Source organism: Cynoglossus semilaevis, chromosome 9 (assembly GCF_000523025.1).
Source record: "Cynoglossus semilaevis isolate Cse_v1.0 chromosome 9, Cse_v1.0, whole genome shotgun sequence".
NCBI lineage: Eukaryota > Metazoa > Chordata > Actinopteri > Pleuronectiformes > Cynoglossidae > Cynoglossus > Cynoglossus semilaevis.
In genome coordinates, this window is record NC_024315.1 from 13,061,713 (window position 1) to 13,079,375 (window position 17,663).

The 17,663-nt window shown below is 40.0% G+C and overlaps 1 protein-coding gene across 7 annotated transcripts in view; it reads left to right on the forward strand.

The window, feature by feature from the left end:
- The window catches only part of sorcs1 (sortilin-related VPS10 domain containing receptor 1), a 129,522-nt gene that overhangs the window by 35,274 nt on the left and 76,585 nt on the right, over positions 1-17,663 (forward strand). The window lies entirely within an intron of this gene.

Below are 17,663 nucleotides of genomic sequence, written 5' to 3' on the forward strand. Positions count from 1 at the left end.
AAAATCCCAGGCTCACCATAAAATGGGCCACATAAGGAAAATGTACAGTGTATTAGACGCTTGTCCTCTCCCTGGAAATGCACTCACAGTGAGTGTTCATTCAAAACCATAAAAGTCCACTCACACACATACACACGCACACACAGCTGCCGACGTTGCACTGTGGTGAGTTCAGAACTGTTTGATACTTAAGAGTCCATCTGTTAATTGCAGTTGATTTTTATGTTTGATTTGATAAATGTTCTTCGCACCAAACCAGTTGTTTGCAGTGTGGCATTTATAATAAACGAGACGTGAACACACAGATTTAAAAAGTGTCACCAACGAAGACGCAGCAGTTTTATTGTTTCACCAACACTTTAAGTCACAAAACGACCTTTTCAGGTGAGACGGCACATGTATTTGTTCTTTGTCTGTGGCGGAGTTATCTTAGGGCTTTTATTGTGAAAGGACACAGTGTTTCTTGCGCCAGTCTCATGGCTACTGCTGCGTTTTTCAAACACAACAGAAAATGTACTTTTAATCCAAAGCAACTTTCAAGTGGGGGTAGTGTCATTAGGTGGTCCCTCTGGGAATCAAACCCAGGACTCTCTGCTCGCTAGGTAGGCATGCTAACACAACTATGGAACCACAGAAAAATATAAAATATTATTGAATGCCTGCCTTACCGCCTCCCCCCAACCAATAACAATAGTTCTGTGTACCTTAGGAGAGCCCACCCCCCATTTTGAGAACTATTGGATTAGCCGGATTCACAGCAGTTTTTCGGCCTTGTTGCCTTTGTTTCTCTGTCATTTTTATCGTATAATGGACCAGGAGGGGTGAGGTGTGAACCTCAAAGAGGCCCCCAGTCCCTAGTTTGAGAAACACCTAATTACACCACCAGTTTGTTTCCTGGATTTACCTTTTAGAAAAGTCGGTCATGCTGCTGATGTTGTTTTGGTTTTTTTTTGGCTACAACATATTTAACCCTGGTTTGGCCATAATCAATCACATCTGCTGCTGCAGCAGCTTTGAGAAAGATTCAAAGCTAATGCCGACACCCCCCTCCAACCCTCAACCTCACCACCACCTTCACCCCTCCCTCCCTGACAGCATCCTAATCAGATTCACCACCTGTTTGTCCCTGTGCGGGGACATTTGTCACTGCAGGGACACTTGATCATGTGTCGTCTGCTCAGTCTCTCATTTTTCTGACAAAATTATGGAAATAGTTGGAGACGACTCCAGGGCATTAGATTTGTGCTGGTGTACGTGTGTGTGTGTGTGTGTGTGTGTGTGTTTTACTGCTCCCAGAATCATTTATATCATTAGGACAGTGATAAAAATCCGGTCTCATTCACAGTCGTGCTCTACTCTACCGTTTGTTTGTAAAAGAGAGACGACTCCGTGACCGTGAACAAGCAGATTTTTTTTTCATCAGCATTTCATCTGTTTTCACCTTCATTGGTCAGTCAGACGTCGGTGTTCTGATCAAAAACATTCCAACATGTTCTGCTTAACAGTCATTGTTTTTACTGAGGATAAAGTGCATTTTCAAATTACTAAAAAGGTCACAAAATGACCTATTAAAGAAGTGTTTGTTAGTTTCATAAAATAGGAGTTTTTTTAATTCAAAAAAAAGAAAAGAAAAAATTAATTTATTCATTAAATTTTCTGTTTGTATTTTAAATTCGCCTATAAATTCTCAAGTAAGAACTCTTTTGTGGTGTGTTACAATCAAATATTTTCTGTTCAAAGTTTTAGGGTTAGGGTTATATTTTATATAATATTTTTTTCTGATTCTAATTCTGGTGACGATGACTGCATGGTTAAAAAAAGATGTTTTGTTGAGTTTAAGGTCTTGGTGAAAATTACTTTTAAAAAAAATATTTTAAGTAAGCAAGTAAATATTTTAAAAATATGTTTAAAATATTTACTTACGTGGTTATTGATGTATATAGTTTATAATATAGTTTGACTGAAATAAGTTTTGTGTTGGTTTTTGTTTGTATATGATTTTGTCAAATTCATTTTTCTTCTAAAATAACTAAAAGCAAGTGACCTTTACCAACGATGTGCAGACACTGACAAAAAAGACGATTTAAAGTCAGTGCTTTAACAGCGCGTCAGTACCGATGCAGCATGTCTCTTATTTCTCTGCATAAATATTTTAAAATGTTGTGAATGGAGTGAATATTTAGTTTTTTTCCTTTGAATTCAGAGAAGAAAACAGAGGACAGAGACGGGCAAAATGTTTATTGCTTTTGAGTTGCAGAGTCCTTGTCCATCCCAGGGGTGTCAGCAGTGGGGGGAGACGGACGGGCTCCAAATTGTTCTGGAAAAAGAAAAACAGCCCATGTGAAATGCTTTGTCAGTGCCAACGCGCTGTGAAAATTGAAGCGAAGTGAATGTGTCTGAACTTAGACAGATGAGATATCAAATTGGCAGGTGGGAGTGTGATAATCAGGGAATTGGAGAGAGAAAATTGCATCAGAAGGGAATCATAAGCCTGGCCAGAAGTGAGGATTTGCTGATCCCTGACCTTCTGTTTCAGAGCAGAGGATTTTAAGTAATGAGATCTATGCAGTGAAACCACCCGGATCAGTTCAGAGCTGAAGATGCGAGCAGGCAGAGGAGAGCGAGGAGAACGTCTGCAGCCAATGGATTTAAGGGCATGTTCAGGAATGGACGGCCGCCGTGAAGTGAAGAAGGATGCTGCAGGTTAAAGATGGAGGAGGAGGAGCGACATCTGGGTGTAGCAGACAGCCCTGGTGTGAGGAGCAGAAGCTGCTGCCACAGGAAGACCGTTTCGGTCGGTGAAAGTCTGTGGAGAACTGATTCAGAATGAAGCTGCAGGAACAGCTCAGCTCTTTCTTCTTCGTCTTTTACTTTTCTGCAGCTATCAGAAACACCACAGTCTAGTGAAGGCGAAGTTGTTGTGAAGTAGACATCTTTACTGAAATTAATTAATAATTATTACAGCCTGGCAACAGGCTTAAAATGTTTGAGATTTAATTTTTTAATTGGGGCAAAATTAAATGATGATTTCATAAGAAGCATACCCCCCCGGCCTGCCTGAAGGGGGAGTAAAGTGCAGCTTTTGCTTCTGTTTTACTGATGGGTTAAAAGTAGTTGGACAAATGTAGCACTGTGATTTGCCTTGCGGCGCCCTTCCTGCAATAGCTCCCCCTATGGAAGTCTCTGATCTAATGTAACAAGATAGTTTTGTCTAAAGCAAATGAACATGTAAAGATTATCATTTCATTTATTTTAATTCCTTCAGCTCAGGCAAAGAGAAACATTTATAACACAACTGTAATTAAATAAAAAAAAAACAAGGTTGATTCGTCACCAAGTTAGTGGTTTAGTGGTTATACCATTTGACCTCAGACAAAAGGTCAGCTATTTGTGTCCCGGCTCATTCAGATTGACATTATCTTTAGTCAACCCACCATGGTGGACCGTCTTAACAGGTCGTCATGAACTGAAGCCAACAGAAGGTTCATCTTAACAGGTCATGAACTGAAGCCAACAGAAGGTTCTATGGGATCTCCCATTAGCTCACATTTCTTATTTCGTGTCATTTCACTGACACAGACGTCAGTGAGTAACGACAGACACAATAGGATACGACACTGACTGTAGACTATTAAGTCAGCCTCCTACATCATGTCTACAGGCTGTCGGGCCGGAGTTAAACAGCAGCAGATGTACAATGACAAATCCTCTCCAGTCACTCTGCAGAAAGTCGGCGTCTTTATTTATTTAATGCAGGTCATCAGTCAAAGTAATTAGGCTAATTGGACTAATTTGGTGTGTTATCTTTCTCTCGCAGCTTGTTTGTGGCTCAGCAGTGCATTGTTTAACTCCGAGCTTCACGTCGGTGACTTTCAGTAGGTTCCGAGCTCGTTCAATCCAAACGCTTGAATGAGAGTTTGTCTCAAACACATTAGGCTCGGTTACTGATGTGACTCGTGCGATTGTGATAAAATTCACACCTAATTATGTCAACACATTAGAGGTGATAAATGCAGCATTAGTAATGTCGAGAAAAAAATTAAATAAATAAATATAAGAGGAATCTTGGAGAAGTTGTGCAGATCATTTTGTTGCTCGAATCATCGGTGATTGGAACCTGACGTGGCGCCGTCTGGTCAGCACACCTTTTGTCACTTTTGCAGCCAATCATTTTGCACTTGTCAGTGTTTCCCACAGGATTTCAGTGGACTGTGGCCGTTGGGGGGAAGAAGTCGTAGCACAACGGTCGCCACTGCTCTAAAACGAAAGTCTTCCCTTAAACTTTCTTCAAATGCCATCCTGCTGTCGACAGATGTGTGGAAAGCTGCAGACAGTGCAGCGCCACCTGTGTGTGAATGCGTACTTGTTGCTCGCTGGCTTAAGAGTGAGTGAGTATAGCTGCGGGATGGGCGGCCTGACATGGATTGGAGATGGTGGAATACTGTTACTGTTAATGGGAAACACGTCAGAAAACAGGAATGAAAATTAGCTGTTTAGTGTTTACCCCCTGGTCTGTGTTCGCCCTGAGCCCCTAAATCTCTGAATCCCACCAGTTGAGAACAGATGAGTTAGCGGAAGAGATGTTTTAGTCTTGTTTCTTCTTTTAAGAAAGGCTTTATGTAATAGTCAATAGTACTTTTTTCTTTCTAAAGTGTAGTTGAAACCAGCCTGAGGCCCAGAGACTGGCACCCAAGAAACACAAAGAAGCAAAGAAATAGATTTTTTTACTAACCACAAAAAAAAGATCATCAATCTATATTAGGTTTTTCACCAAAATAACCATACGATAAAATCTGCCATGATACTGCAACAAAGTCTGCATGTGGTGAAGTGTTCCATCTGCTGCTCCCTGCAGTCAGCAGGTGCTGATCCACTTCTGCTTCCGCCTAAAGTCCAGAAAGTACAACTTCAAGGAGATGCGTTGTTTTGAAATCCTCAGTTTGGATTTACCTCAGCTGAGAGCAGAGCAGCAGATCAGCTGCCGCTGTGTCTCATTGATTTTTCTCTCACAAACTTTAGCTGTGGTACAAAGACACCTCACAGGGTGAAGTTTGAAGTGGGATAAAGGTAGATGAGAATGAGTGACTTACAGCAGTGTCAGTGTCAACTTGTCAAAATAAAACTCTCGGCAAAAGTCTGTTTTTTTTTTTACTTACTGGTTTTAATAAACAGGCAGAGCACAGGTGGGCCGGGACATGGAGTCTAATTATATTTTAGATAATGGGTTTTCAAAGTCTAACATCATAGGAGCCAGGGACATGCAGAAGAATAAAAATAAAAATATCAGGTTTATCATTAAAATAAACCCAAAAAAACACCGTTTCATTTTTCCATGAAAACTCAAAATGCACTCATTGAAATCTTCAGCCTTAGAATTGAATTTTTTGTTAAGTATGCTTTACTGATTTTTGCCAATTTCCATCAATCGACAACAGGAGTGTACAGAACATCAGGTGCCATTCGGCTTTCTGATTGCTTCCTCTAACTCTAACACTTCCGATTTGCAAAGGTCAGCTGCTGAGTCACCGTTAATGAGCGGACATTAAGGGACGTCTCTCTGTGAGTCACCATTAATGAGCGGACATTAAGGGACGTCTCGAAGGTTATCTCAAGGCTTAACGTTTAGCTCTGTCGCCAGTGACCTTGTGGAAACTTTGGAAACAAAGACGCTGCCCTGTGGTGCTGAGTGCTGCCTTCAGGACTGTAGGACTCTTGTAAGATGACCTACAGAAGTTGAACTTTCCTCCCCTCCGGAATCTGAGTTTGAATAGAAGGCTTTAATAGAACATGCAGAAAAAAGTTGATCAGCCAGCGGACAGAATGGAGGCTACATGTGTGAAGAGAAAGTGCAGGAGATGCAGCGCCACGCTGTGAAGATTGAGTGCAGACTGCAGGTCAGAGAGTGGACGTGTTCACAGAGTGTGAATACAAAGGAAGGAAAGAAAAGAACGCTGACCATTACCACCATCAAGACCTGAGCCCGTAATTTAGAATGCGTTCATGTCCAACGTGTCTGTGAAGATACAGAACCTACACTTATGGTTTTCTTGTGACGGCGCCTCCTGCTGTCTCCACCTCCCTCCTGCTTTATTCTACCCTGAAATCCGAGTCTTAACATGTTTGATTAATGTAGGTAATTATTTTCATCTAAAGCAGCACTGAGCAACATTTTCTCTCGAGAGTTAAACGTGACTGAGACTGAACATAGGGTGAATTTATATAGTTTAGTCAGAGATTAGTTACCGAGCCACAGGGAGGCGTCAGTGTTTTGGAATTTTTTCTTTTAGACTTTTAGTTTTAACTTCTAAAAGCCATTTAGGAATGCTGTTTGTAGAAACTTCACTAAGTCTTATCTCCACATTTGCTTGCTGGTTACACATGGGGTCATCCCTGAGTTTGACCTTGATGACCTCTACAGAATATTGTCCGACATAGAAGCAGTCTGTCGCAAACATTTTGTGATGTCTGTCCTGGATGACCTTGTTGTTATGGGACGGTAGACAACCAATCAGCATCCTTCAGCCATGTGGTGCTGCAGCAGTGGTATGCGGCAGTTGCACAATTCATTGTTCAAACAGGATGAACGTTCATGTAAAGAAAATTAGTTTTTAGTATAAAAACGTGTTTTTTAGTTCAACATTTTCATTGGTTGTTATAGCTGCTTTTCATTCGCTGGGGTTTTTTCTGTCTGTTTCCTTTGCTCGGTCTTTACTTTGACAGAGGAGCAAAGGAAGTCCATTGTTAGGATCGATAAAACACGTCTGACTGAATATGTTATTACATCAGTTCTAACATTTATGGATCTGCCCTGTGTCCATTTTCGTTCGACCAGTGTCAGGGCTCCTTAACCCCTCCCACCATTTTTTTAACTGTCTTTTTCTTTCACTCCAGCTGCTGGAGTGATGGCTGGTTCAGTTTAAGTTCAGCTAATGGTGCACAGTGGAGAGGATAAACGGTGGAAGATTGACATCATTCATATTTGCTGGGGGGCATCAGCTCGGTACCACGTCAGGTTTATGACAATTTTTTTCCACTTTTTGGGAAGGTATCCGAATTTTCTGGGTGTTACTGCAGCAACGATGAAGACATCAGCAAAATAAAAATGGAAAAAAATGAACGCTCAAAAGTGTGGAAGAGACAGTTTTTAACTTTATATGTACATTTGGAGACACTCAAATGTATACATTATTTATCCAACCAGTCCTGAGCAGAAAATATAGAAGGAATTACAAAACAAAATATTTAATGTATTTGTTTGGTTAGCTGTGACATAGCTAACTAGTATGGCTAGCTGTGACAGAATGATATCAAAAGATTTACTGACAGGAAACAGGAAATTTTACAAAGTAGATAATCGTTGCTCCATTGTTTAGACATGGCCAGGATTAGATAAAGTATATTTATAAGATTAATATGGCTCAAAGTAAATATATATATTTAATGTGAGGAAAGTAAATATATCTGGATGAAAAGGTCAACTACCTTAATTTACAACAGTGCACTGTCTTTTATCTAAAAAAAGTAAATCATGTAGAATTCACCAATATATTCATAATGTTTACTATCAAGGTCACATAAACTAATTATTTTTTATAGTCAGAAAAAAAAACATAGATTTGCTTAGGTGATGATACAAACACTCATTATTCTCATGGACAAAGGTTCAATGTGTCAAGAGTGTTCACAGCAAACGATGTTTCTTGATTGCTGTTTGCGGCATGAAACCAAAGCACAGATGAAACAACGTTTGAACGCACCACACTCTTTTGTGCTCACGGCTGGTTGTTTACCGTTTCCTTTCATTATTCCACCTAATTCTGTTTCTGTCTTTCTTCCTATTGATTTTAAATCTAATTTAGTAAATGATGTAGGAAGAGAAACAAACAAAAGTTTGATTAATTAATGTAGCTCCTTTATCAGGTAGCAGGATAATAGCCCAGATGAATAAATAATTGTTTTTGTATTCAGTATTAAAGTTGTATTCATTTTTTAAATCAGCCAACTTTGATTAAACGGCCGCTACATAAACCACAAGACCACAGGCTGCCATCAGTTCCTGCTACCTCAGCCACTTACTCTGCTGCTCACGGTCGATCGAGCAGGTGATTGAGCAGAGTTTCTGTCGACTGATCAGTTCCAGAGGACTGAAATCTGGATTAAAACTAGGATTGGGAAACAGATGTAAACGGTCTTTGTGGTGTCTGGTTTTCCATGAAGGCCTTTAAAGGCCCAAGGGCTGTTTGTTTGCCATAAATAACCAGAATCTTCCTTTGACGTGATTCTCCTGCGATTGAATGAGTGTGTGTGTTAATGATGCAGTCTCAGTTTGAGTGGTGACAGGACAGTGCTACAGTGGTATCATCACATCTATCACGACAGCCCTAAGGCCAAACTTTTTTCCCCTCCACTGCCTCTGGCTCATTGTGCTCTTAGCCTCTATCTGCTGCTTGTCACTGACTGGACTCCCCGTGGTTCACTGTCCACTGTCTTCGGTGGAGCAGACAGAAGCTGAGCTCTTCTTTCTCACCCACAGGAGGCCAAAGTTAGTGGCTTCATGTCCAATACACCCACAGCAGAGTAGAAGGTTCACATACAGTAGAAAACTCCTGTTGTGAGTGGCTTTGACGAGAGGAAGTGGAAAAAAAATTGGAAAAAAAAAGTTGTAACACAGGTTATTGTTAGCTTTATTCTAACAGGGGTTCACAACCGCACAAGGCTACTGGGACTATTGAAAAATGTAATAAAGCTGATTTGATCTTTGGATCATTCCCTGTTTTTGCAAATGTTGCTAATAAAGGCATGACTAAATAACCCTGTGTATTATTAGATTCACCTAAATGTGAAAAAAAACCAACAAGTTACACCTTTGTTGGGTAGTATAAAAATGTTAAAAGATAAATGTTAAATGCTATATTTCTAGAAAAAAAACAGGTTTCTTTTCATCTCTGTTGATGTTAGATTAATTTAACTTTAAATTTAGATGTACACGTGGCTTTCAATAGATTTTACCCAGTGGTGAACTGTCCATGGTGCTGAAGTCAGCCGGGCGCCTGGTGGGCCTGGAGAGGATGAAGCAGTAGTAGTAGATGGATGCATGAATGAATGTATCAGTAAACTAATTATTTGATGGATTAATTAATGAATTAATTTAATTTTAACAACTTTTTCCCATATAAGTTATCCACACTGAATGAAGGGTGTAATCCTTGGTAAAAACAGCCACAGGCAGAAGCTTTGTCTGTGATTTGTTGATTATTCCAGGGTCAGGACGCCGTCTGTCGTCTGCCCATGAATATGAAGCTGTAGAGAAGAATGTCTGATTCCTAGATCTCAGGGGATTTTGGGACTTGATCATCTCATTACTGTGGTGTCGAGTCTGGGTCGTGAGTTGAATGATTACAGCTCATATTCCTGTGGAACATTTTAGTCTTTGAAAAAAGAAAGAAAGAAAGAAAAACCTTCACATCTACCATTCCTGTTTGTCTTTGGTCTTTATGATCTGTTAAAGTTTCCTGTTTCACTTTAATGTCTTTTCATGTGAGCTATAAAAGATTCACACACATTAATGGTGTGTATGATGTAAAAGGAGTTTAGATCCTGAGTAGAGTCAAAGATGTTACAGAACAAAGAGGAGCAGGAGCAGCTCCGCTCTGTTGTCTGTTTGACTGCAGCTAGACCGAACATTTCTGAGAGACCGTCTCTGCTTTGTCCTCACCTTTAATCAAATGTAAATGATGACAGTGGAGAATCTGTGCCGCAGAATCGTCAGAACAAAGCCCGAGAAGACAGAAACATTAGCACTTGTTAGTTACCACCATCGCTCCTCTCTCAGGCAGCTCCTACAGGGATTTGGTTTTAATCCAACCACACTTTAGGCTTCAGATTTCTAATCCTCACAGCATCAGAGCTGGATGAAACGAAGTAAAATCACTCAGGCTGTACTCCCTTCTGAGACACTTATCATTACTATTTTTTCACTGTGGGAGGTGAAAGTTGTTGTTAACGCATTTAAACACTTAGAGATGTCCAGTGTGAAAATAAATGAGTTAATCTGCTACAAACTAATGTCTGAAGAGGACGTTAGAACGTCTGAAGTGGAATAGCGTCGTTAACCTTTAAAGTCTAACCATTATGTAAGATTAAATCCAGTGCACAAAGCAACTTCCAGTCAATTTGTAGAAAATGTTGGCATGCATGTAGTAAATACAACAGCTCAACTAAACGGCAGAACCACAAATGTATACTTTACCTAACTGCACTAATAATATAAATGCAGTGGTACCGTGTACCGTGCATTTCTCAACTACACCTTCGGTGGCGTCCTGCCTTGATAAGTTCAAGTCTTGATGACATCATCATGTCTATAGAAACCATTCATAATGTGCAGAAATGTAGTATAAGGAGTCGTTATTTCTTAGATCAGTGTTTCCCAACCGTTTTTGAGCCACGGCACGTGTGTGTGTGTGTGTGTATATATATATATATATCATAAAACGCTGCTAGGTTAAATGACAAGTATAAGAATATAAGTAAACAAAAAGTATGTGTAATGAAGTATAATAATCTTCTTGTTTAAATGACCTCATAATTTACTCAAATCTCAGTCTGTTTAGATGAAAACAACGCTAATATACTGGCAGGAATTGAAGAAAGACACTCACAAAGAGCTTTGTTCAGAGCTGTTAAGAGAGATGTTGGATGGTAGTTTAGGGATTAGTTATAGTACAGATTCCTCGAGTTTCTGACTGTGATCCCGTCATTTAAAAAAAACAACTTAAACTATATATTTCAAGAGTGTGAGTTTATGCAATCGCTTCATGTTTTACTTCCAGCAATTTTAAGGTTTTGTTCAGTCCAGTGGAAAAGTATTTCTTCTTCTTTGTAGATTCAGAAAGATGACCTTTGACACTGGGTCACAACTTGCCTCTCTGTCAGATCTAAGAACTGAAATCCACTTCCTTTAAATTGGGCTGGGCCAAAAAATTTGCCACAGCTGACGGAGCCGGGGAGACCGGTCTGAACTGGTTTTAGTCATTAACATCAGACACTTACCATTTTAACATTCAGCAATATAGTTTTTACAGTAACACACATATAGTTGAAGGTCACCGCATCATCAGTTTCACATCTTCTTCATCTTCACAGAGCAGGGGTTTTAAATCTGTCACTGGGCTGAGGGGGAGTGTTTGTCTCATATACTCTGTCTGTGTTTATGCTTTATTTATTAATTTGGAAGTGTTTGTAACGATTGGGTTATTTTCCCTCAGGCACTGAGGACTTCCTGAGGTGACCCGACCAGTTTGGTTTTTAAAGTTGAATCAGCAAGGTTATAGCTCAGCTTCTCATTCCGAGCACAGAGTGCATTATGCAGCTGGAGCGACGCTCTGTCCTGTTATCGGGGGCACGAGTGTTCCTGAATTTCTTTTCAATAATTTTGTCAGGAGTTATCTCTCCCACATGACAAGGGGATAAACAGTGATGTATGACCTGTAGGTTCATTCTCCTCACGAAAAAATCCCTGCTTACAATTTGACGAAGTTCCACACAAGGAGGTTGTGAACGTAGCCCATGGCAAAGTACACGCAAGTGTACCATGAAGGACGTACTTCTTTATATCTACTTGTGTCTGCCAGTGAATTCCTTCTTCACTTGTGTTTTAGTCTGGGAGGCCAGTGGGAGTTGAGGAACTTTTGAGAAGAATGTCAACGAAGATGAGGTTTTTCATGTCTACCTGACTTTGGAGGGATGAGGCTTTTGTTTAACTCAGCACAGTTCTGTGTGTCATGTAATTCAAACAGGATTTGAACCGGCAGACCTTCAATCACCAGTAAGGATTTAAGAATGAATTGATAAATGCATGGGGATTAGCGATTCCTTAATTTCCCTTTGGGATTAATAAATTATTTATCTATCCATTCATCTTTCCATCTATCCATCCATCCACCAGTTTAAATAAAAAATGTATCATGCCTCAAGGTGTAGGCTACGTTATCTCAAAAAGTCACTGGTCACACCTTGAGACTACACCCTCTATTACAGTAGGTGGAGGTATGCGCCTAAAAACATTGTGAAAACGTTGTTGCGACTCACTATTAAATCAAATCAGGTCCATACGTAGCCTACGTGACGTTCAGATGTCACTCAGGCTACATATTTCACATAGGATCATTTCATTTGGTCAGAATTTGTCTGAAGTTAATTTATCTTGGACAAAAAAAATCACAAATCATATCACATCGTGAGTTTAGTGTGTTGTTTCATTCCTAATCACAAGCCTAATTGAGTTGACACCAACTTGCGCCACTATTTGAGAAGTACTGTTTTGGATGATGAGCAAACAAAGGTCACATAGGTCAAATGAAACACACCCAAATGTAAGGAGCAAAAATTACAAATGATAAAATCAAACCACAAATTATTGTTGATTATTGATTCCAAAGTGATCAGTAATCAATAAGCTGGTGTTAACCTCAGAAAAAACATTTTATACCAGTTCTTATTCCACTCCTTTTCTCAGGGTCTGTCTTGCTGATCTCCATTTATTAGATCTTCTGTTTATTTGCCGTCTTCTTCAACGTCTTCTTCTGCAGTGAATCTTTCCACTCACACTGGGGGAGAATCTCTGAGCAGCAAAGTGGGTTAACAACCAGCTCGGCTCAGAGAAAGACTTCAGATCAAGGAGAGGCTGCATTTGGATTCTAACCGTGTATTATGGCTGTGTTACAAAAACAAAACAAACGGTGACAGGTGTGTGTGCGTCTGGGCATCAAAGACAAAAAACAGGTAAATGCAAAGAGTCTGGGGGAAAAAAAGCTGCAAACTCTTTGGTATTTTTTTCACACATCTAATCTCCTGCAGCCAGAAAAATAAAATGTTGTTTTCTCTTATCACATAAAACCATCTACATTTAGACAGGATTTATACAGGAGTGGAACATAGAACGTAATGAGGACTAGAATGGTAGGAATCAGAAGATGTTATCCTTCTTGACAAATGGACGGCAGATGTTACGTCAACAACGTTCACACACGTACATTTGATTCGTACATTCTTCTTCTTCGGTTCTTACACCTACTGTTAATCAAGTGTTATTTCAAAAATCAAACATTTTGCTGCCGTCTCACTGTCACAAATAACTCCTCACTCATTCACTCACTCACTCACTCACTCACTCACTCACTGACATTTACCAGGGAAAACAGGCCCAGCAGGTGGCAGTGCTGCAACCGAAATTGTTTAGATCTGCCAGTGAAGCCCTAAAAATAGCAGTTGTGCTATGACGATACTAGCATTCCGCTACTGTTTTTGAGCAAAGCTAAATCCCAGCTAATATGCTAGATGCTAGCTCATAAATAACATGCTATGTGCTAAGTGTCTTCGATGACCCAGTTTACATAAGATAAGATTTATATGGGTACTTAGCACCACCTACATACAGGTTTAAGGAATGCAGGTATGTGCACAATGCTGTCAAAACACCTAATTTTTTTTTTTTAATTTTTTCACGTTTTATTTTTGCTAATTTAAATGTTTGGAATATTACCGAATCCCAGTAATTTTAATTCATGGAGGGTGGTTTATATATAATCCTAGTTTTTCTCTTTCACAGTGAAGGGGGGAGGAAGCCCCTTCCCTCTGAGCAGCTGACAGAGCTGTGATTGATTCTGAAGCAGATAAAGATATATTACATTCAGATATGTGACGGGAAAAGCCTGCCTCCGTGCCATGATTCACTTTTATATAAGAGGAATCAGTGCCGGCGCTGGTTCTTCCACAGGAAGATGTGACAGCTTTAATCCAGGGAGGCAGCAGTGTTCCTCGCTCCCTGAGCCCCCAGTGAGTCGACACTGAGCCCTGTGGAAATGTTGGCAGGTGAAACTTGTTTACACATCACACGCAAACCTGTGTGTGCCGTGTTGGCATGTGCGTGTGCATGCGTGTGTGTGTTTTTTGTTTGTGTGTGCGCGAGACGTGTTCTTTTCTCATTACAGAATGAGTTTATTTATCAGGGGAGAACAGCTAAACATGCAACAGACGGTTTGAAATTGATACAGTGTTTAGCAGAGGACGCTCTAACAGCAGATCTGTTTAAAATAAAGACGGATGTTATCTTTAGTGTTGGAAAGCAATAAAAATAATTGCAATAATTAGAGCCTTTGTGGTTAAATTAATATTAAACACATTATTTAAATCATTGTCAATATTTTCAACAACATAGAAGTAATTTTGTTGAAATTCACTGAATGAACTAGTGAAAAGATTTACATGTGGTGTTAAAAAAAACAAAAAAAAATTTTTTAGATATTTTTGATCCCTTTTGCCTCTGTACATTACATATGTAACTTATTACGTAATCTATATACCAGGGCCGTTGTAGCTAACGTAAGCTTTGTTGTGTGTACCAGGACTGTTGTAGCTTATGTTAGCCTTACTGTCTGTACTAGGACCTTTGTAGCTGATGTTAGCTTTGGCGCCTGTACCACAACCGTTGTAGTTAATGTTAGCTCGGGTGTCTCTACCAGGACCGTTGCAGCTAACGTTAGCCTAGCCTAGTGTCTGTACAGGTTTTACAAGAGGTCATAGTTTAAACAACCTGTATAAGCGTTACCACCGCCACCTACAGGCTGAATTGTGTAGGTGTACCAAAAAGTAGAAAATCTGGAAAGTTTTGATTTAAGGTCTCGTTTTGTCAGTAAATTATTATTAAGATTTAAAACCTTTAACTCCTGGCCCTTGCTGTTGTTTTATTGTAAATATTGATGACACACACACACACACAGGGTAGATTATCTTCCAGAAATAAGAAGTTCAATAACAAATCCAAACATCGCACTCCATAGTATATAAAGCAGGCAACATTAAATTAGTTCCAGCATCATTTATACAGCATTAAAGGAAGTTGAATTTGTTTTTTTGTTTATTTGCACCATCACGTTCTCCCTCTTAAAATAAAACGATCCAAAAATGATCTCCCCGGAGGACTCTGTCTTCATGTGATTATGAAAAAAGTAGATCTGAAAAAAAAAAACCCCACAACAAATCAGTCCTAAAGCCCTGCAGAACATGATCCCAGCAGTTTTTTTTTTTTAGCTTTAAAGTCTTTGTTTTGTTTCACATTTATTTATTGTGTCTTTTCTCGCCCCTGGGAGCGATAACTGCTGTTTGTTTGCCAATGTTTGAAAATTTGAATCTACAATGATATTTGCTCCCCTTCATCCAAGGACAATTAGTAAACAGTACAGTGAGATAACAGAGTCTGCCGGCAGCAAAGGCATGTGAATGAGTCCAAAATAAAACAGGGATGGAGTTTTTTACTTTAGTCTTTTTACTCACACACACACAGTTGTTCTCCATCTCCACATGCAGCTCAGGCTTCAGTTCACTCAGGAAACCCAATGATGGCTTTATGTAGCTCGACACTTCCTGAGAGACGGGAGCGTATTATGAGCTCTGATGTTGTAGAAGTTGTTCACAGGTAGCTGAACAGTCTGAACAGATCAGAGATCAGCTGAGCGTGAATCTGAGTTTGTCGGTACTACAGGCCAGATGGACATTTCCACAGGAAATATCGCAGCTCCAGATTATCAGTGATGCCTGGATGATAAACAAAGAGAAAGGAAAAAAAACAACATTTTTTTTCTTACTGCGAACTGAGGTCTGTGTCAATTTGAAAACACTTGGATTTCTTGCTTCAGAGCTCAGAGAGAAAATAAGAGATTTTTACATCACAGCACAGTTTACTTCTTTCTTTACTATATCATCTACAAGGAGCATTATACTAGTACTTGAGTACATGCACGCAGTACTACACACACATTTACTATTTCCCTTTTTACTTGCAGCGTTTGTCTGTATTTTGATAAAACATTCAAGATGAGGTGAAGTTCATCGCTGTTTTAAAGACGGTCCCAGGAAGTTGTTACCGGAGGGGCCACCAACCTGTGATTTAGAAACGAGTACAGCTGTCCAGGTTCAACAGTCTGTTTAGTTCACAACCAGGATGCAGTTTGTTGTTTTTGGGGAATGATCTCCTGGTACATTGCATTTGCTTTGAATACCTGATGAAGAAAGACTGTAGTATTAGTGAGTGTACACACATCATGGTCTAAAGCACAGTGAGAGCAGGTGGCTCACTGGGAAGGAGCCTGGAACATCAGGCAGTATGTTCACGGTCAAATCTGCTCCCAACATTTATGGGTAAGGGGAGTGGGGGGAGGGAGTCGGGGGAGTGGAGGGTGCGTCAGGAAGGACATCTGTCTGTGAAACTCTGCCAGGTCACCGAGCAGACTCTCACTGTGGAGACGGACAAAACAGAATTTATATTTGCTGGTTGCATATAAAAGGTTCGACCACAGCTTATCAATGCAATGTATGGTGTTGTAGTATACTTTACATAAATTACATTTTTACCATAACATAATATTAAATGAATAAAATGTATATTTGATAAATTAATTAGATATTAGTATAAGTATACATATATAGTATAAACATATTTATACAAATGTACACATATAATGAAGTAATAATATAATAAAATGTTCTTAAATCTTTGTAGTTTCACAGTTTTACATATTTAAGTACAACATCAGTGATGATTTTTACTGTTGTAAAAACACTGGAATGGTAAATATTTTATTCCTTTTTTATCATTTTTTAATTTATCTAAATAATAATGTGTTTCCTATTGAATATTTGTTGGTGATATGGTATTTTGGTTTGTTTGTAACACAAATCACTCAGAGACTGTGTTTTGCCAGCACTGATCATGTGTGTGTGCAGAGGTTGTCCTCTCGGGCCCTGCTGGACAGGAAGCTGGCTTTGGTTCTGTTTACAGTGGGCGCCCTCCCCCCGCCCCCGCCCCACCCAGGCCTCACTGGCATGGTCATGGTTGGAACATATGCACTTCCAGTGGGAAACCATCTGACAGGGCTGCTCTCTGACGACTGCCCGCCTCGTCTCCATATGTGGCAGACAGAAGGTTGTGGGCTCTCGCACTCACACCGCTGATGCAGCCCAGTAGCCACTCTGTGCTGTAACAGACACTATGTGTCTGTTAGAAAGCTTTGGTCAGGATACTGAGGGATAGATATTAACATTTTCCTATTTAACCTCAACACCTCTTTAAACCTCCTCCTCAAACCATCTCTACAAACCTCTTCCTCACACCTCCTCCTCCAATCCACCACCACTCTCTCATCTTCTCCCTGCTCACTTCACATTTTAGCCACGTAGCTCTTCTTCTCTGGAGCGCTCTCCTGAACTAAAGTCCAACTCATAGTTCCTGATAGTAGCAGTGCGGTGGGTGTGTGCCTGTGTGTGAGTGGGTTGGTGGTTGAGTGAGCGTAAGTGGGTGAATAGTACAACCATGAAGTCGAGCTTCTTCATGTTGGAGTATGGAGCCAATATTGTAGCAGAACGATCTGCAAATGTCTAAACAGATTTACAAATGCGTAAACAAAATCTGGTGCGTGTCACTAGATTTGCAAATGTAAAAAAAAAAAAAAAATCCAGCAATGCGTACATTAATCTGTTAAACATTAGAACCCCTGGCCTTTTTGCCGCAGCTCTTCACCCATGCTGCGTCATGTGACCCCTGCCCTGGGCTGCACAGAGGTCTACATATGCACCGCCATTGTGAACGCACAACAAGTGATAATGCT